A 4,627-nucleotide genomic window follows, 5' to 3' on the forward strand; every position below is an offset into this window, starting at 1 on the left:
GTTAGTTAAGCAAGAATATCGTATTTTTAAAAAAATCTAATGATAGGATTTCCCAGAAAATTGAAAAAACCGTAAAATGTCAAGAGTAAAGTGCCATTTTCTGACATTAGACTTCGTTCTAAATGCTTAATCCCTATGTAGAAACGTTAGTTAAGCAAGAATATCGTATTTTTAAAAAAATCTAATGATGGGATTTTTCAGAAAATTGAAAAAACCGTAAAATGTCAAGAGTAAAGTGCCCTTATTTTAAACAATGTATCGTTCTAAATGCTTAATCCCTATGTAAAAAAGTTATTTTAGCAGGAATATGTTATTGAAAAAAATTAGAAAAATTTATTTTAGCCGTAAATCGAAAATAATGGGGACACCGGAGCTGTTCGAAGCGCCGAGCGCGCCGCGTACGCCCGAATATTTTCAAAGTCCCAACGTACCGATCAAGAGTAAAGTACCATTTTCCTACATTAGATTTCGTTCTAAATGCTTAATCCCTATGTAAAAACGTTAGTTAAGCAAGAATATCGTATTTTTAAAAAAATCTAATGATAGGATTTTCCAGAAAATTGAAAAAACCGAAAAATGTCAAGAGTAAAGTGCCATTTTCTGACATTAGATTTCGTTCTAAATGCTTAATCCCTATGTAGAAACGTTAGTTAAGCAAGAATATCGTATTCTTAAAAAAATCTAATGATAGGATTTTTCAGAAAATTGAAAAAACCGTAAAATGTCAAGAGTAAAGTGCTCTTATTTTAAACAATGTATCGTTCTAAATGCTTAATCCCTATGTAAAAAAGTTATTTAAGCAAGAATATGTTATTGAATAAAATGAGAAAAATTTATTTTAGCCGTAAATCGAAAATAATGGATCGAGCGAATCGGTCGATTGCGCCGAGACGCGCTATGATGCAACAGACGAGCGATTGGAACGCCCGAATATTTTCAAAGTCCCAACGTACCGATCAAGAGTAAAGTACCATTTTCCTACATTAGATTTCGTTCTAAATGCTTAATCCCTATGTAAAAACGTTAGTTAAGCAAGAATATCGTATTTTTAAAAAAATCTAATGATAGGATTTCCCAGAAAATTGAAAAAACCGAAAAATGTCAAGAGTAAAGTGCCATTTTCTGACATTAGATTTCGTTCTAAATGCTTAATCCCTATGTAGAAACGTTAGTTAAGCAAGAATATCGTATTTTTAAAAAAATCTAATGATAGGATTTTTCAGAAAATTGAAAAAACCGTAAAATGTCAAGAGTAAAGTGCCCTTATTTTAAACATTATATCGTTCTAAATGCTTAATCCCTATGTAAAAAAGTTATCTAAGCAAGAATATGTTATTGAATAAAATGAGAAAAATTTATTTTAGCCGTAAATCGAAAATAATGGGTCGAGCGAATCGCTCGATTGCGCCGAGACGCGCTATGATGCAACAGACGAGCGATTGGAACGCCCGAATATTTTCAAAGTCCCAACGTACCGATCAAGAGTAAAGTACCATTTTCCTACATTAGATTTCGTTCTAAATGCTTAATCCCTATGTAGAAACGTTAGTTAAGCAAGAATATCGTATTTTTAAAAAAATCTAATGATAGGATTTTCCAGAAAATTGAAAAAACCGAAAAATGTCAAGAGTAAAGTGCCATTTTCTGACATTAGATTTCGTTCTAAATGCTTAATCCCTATGTAGAAACGTTAGTTAAGCAAGAATATCGTATTTTTAAAAAAATCTAATGATAGGATTTTTCAGAAAATTGAAAAAACCGTAAAATGTCAAGAGTAAAGTGCCCTTATTTTAAACATTATATCGTTCTAAATGCTTAATCCCTATGTAAAAAAGTTATCTAAGCAAGAATATGTTATTGAATAAAATGAGAAAAATTTATTTTAGCCGTAAATCGAAAATAATTGATCGAGCGAATCGGTCGATTGCGCCGAGACGCGCTATGATGCAACAGACGAGCGATTGGAACGCCCGAATATTTTCAAAGTCCCAACGTACCGATCAAGAGTAAAGTACCATTTTCCTACATTAGATTTCGTTCTAAATGCTTAATCCCTATGTAAAAACGTTAGTTAAGCAAGAATATCGTATTTTTAAAAAAATCTAATGATAGGATTTTCCAGAAAATTGAAAAAACCGAAAAATGTCAAGAGTAAAGTGCCATTTTCTGACATTAGATTTCGTTCTAAATGCTTAATCCCTATGTAGAAACGTTAGTTAAGCAAGAATATCGTATTCTTAAAAAAATCTAATGATAGGATTTTTCAGAAAATTGAAAAAACCGTAAAATGTCAAGAGTAAAGTGCCCTTATTTTAAACAATGTATCGTTCTAAATGCTTAATCCCTATGTAAAAAAGTTATTTTAGCAGGAATATGTTATTGAAAAAAATTAGAAAAATTTATTTTAGCCGTAAATCGAAAAAAAGACTGTTCGTTTCTCTGTCTCTCTCGCGCGATCGAACTATCGATGTTTCCCGACAAACTATTGGGAGTTTAATTAAACTTTATACATGAAATTACGCGTTCTGATCCCTGCTACACAGCCGTATACTTTTTATAATTTTGTGGAATCGGGAACCTTGAAATATTTAACATAACGCGGATCGTCTGTCTCTGTCTCTTTCTAGATCGGAAGAATCGATGTTTCCCGGCAAACTATTGGGAGTTTAATTAAACTTTATACATGAAATTACTCGTTTTGATCCCCGCTACACAGCCGTATACTTTTTATAATTTTGTGGAATCGGGAACCTTGAAATATTTAACATAACGCGGATCGTCTGTCTCTGTCTCTTTCTAGATCGGGAGAATCGATGTTTCCCGGCAAACTATTGGGAGATTAATTAAACTTTATACATGAAATTACTCGTTTTGATCCCCGCTACACAGCCGTATACTTTTTATAATTTTGTGGAATCGGGAACCTTGAAATATTTAACATAACGCGGATCGTCTGTCTCTGTCTCTTTCTAGATCGGAAGAATCGATGTTTCCCGGCAAACTATTGGGAGTTTAATTAAACTTTATACATGAAATTACTCGTTTTGATCCCCGCTACACAGCCGTATACTTTTTATAATTTTGTGGAATCGGGAACCTTGAAATATTTAACATAACGCGGATCGTCTGTCTCTGTCTCTTTCTAGATCGGAAGAATCGATGTTTCCCGGCAAACTATTGGGAGTTTAATTAAACTTTATACATGAAATTACTCGTTTTGATCCCCGCTACACAGCCGTATACTTTTTATAATTTTGTGGAATCGGGAACCTTGCAATATTTAACATAACGCGGATCGACTATCTCTGTCTCTTTCTAGATCGGAATAATCGATGTTTCCCGGCAAACTATTGGGAGATTAATTAAACTTTATACATGAAATTACTCGTTTTGATCCCCGCTACACAGCCGTATACTTTTTATAATTTTGTGGAATCGGGAACCTTGAAATATTTAACATAACGCGGATCGTCTGTCTCTGTCTCTTTCTAGATCGGAATAATCGATGTTTCCCGGCAAACTATTGGGAGATTAATTAAACAATATACATGAAATTACTCGTTTTGATCCCCGCTACACAGCCGTATACTTTTTATAATTTTGTGGAATCGGGAACCTTGAAATATTTAACATAACGCGGATCGTCTGTCTCTGTCTCTTTCTAGATCGGAAGAATCGATGTTTCCCGGCAAACTATTGGGAGTTTAATTAAACTTTATACATGAAATTACTCGTTTTGATCCCCGCTACACAGCCGTATACTTTTTATAATTTTGTGGAATCGGGAACCTTGAAATATTTAACATAACGCGGATCGTCTGTCTCTGTCTCTTTCTAGATCGGAAGAATCGATGTTTCCCGGCAAACTATTGGGAGTTTAATTAAACTTTATACATGAAATTACTCGTTTTGATCCCCGCTACACAGCCGTATACTTTTTATAATTTTGTGGAATCGGGAACCTTGCAATATTTAACATAACGCGGATCGACTATCTCTGTCTCTTTCTAGATCGGAATAATCGATGTTTCCCGGCAAACTATTGGGAGATTAATTAAACTTTATACATGAAATTACTCGTTTTGATCCCCGCTACACAGCCGTATACTTTTTATAATTTTGTGGAATCGGGAACCTTGAAATATTTAACATAACGCGGATCGACTGTCTCTGTCTCTTTCTAGATCGGAATAATCGATGTTTCCCGGCAAAGTAATGGGAGTTTAATTAAACTTTATGCATCAAATCATTCAGTTTGACTCCTGCAACACAACCAAACACTCTCTGTAATTTTCTGAACTGAAAAACCACTGAAATTGCGCTCGAAATGCGGAGCGACGGGTCGGCGCGTATGCACTGTGCGACAGCTAGTCAAAACGTCCGAACAGCGTATTGTTTTCGATCTCTTGGTATAATATTCGTATTCCTTGCTGTGTATAGCTTCCGATCGATTATTGCAATGGTCAAAGTTCCAGCGGCGTAATGCTTTCCATAAGATTACATTAATATAACCAGCGGCATATTGCTTTCTATCTTGTAATGAAAATTTTATAACCAAGTACCAACGGCGTATTGCTTTCGTTCGGATAATGGAGATTTTACAACCAAGTACCAGCGGTTTCTGTCT

Source organism: Megalopta genalis, unplaced genomic scaffold, assembly GCF_051020955.1.
Source record: "Megalopta genalis isolate 19385.01 unplaced genomic scaffold, iyMegGena1_principal scaffold0033, whole genome shotgun sequence".
NCBI classification, from domain to species: Eukaryota; Metazoa; Arthropoda; class Insecta; order Hymenoptera; family Halictidae; genus Megalopta; species Megalopta genalis.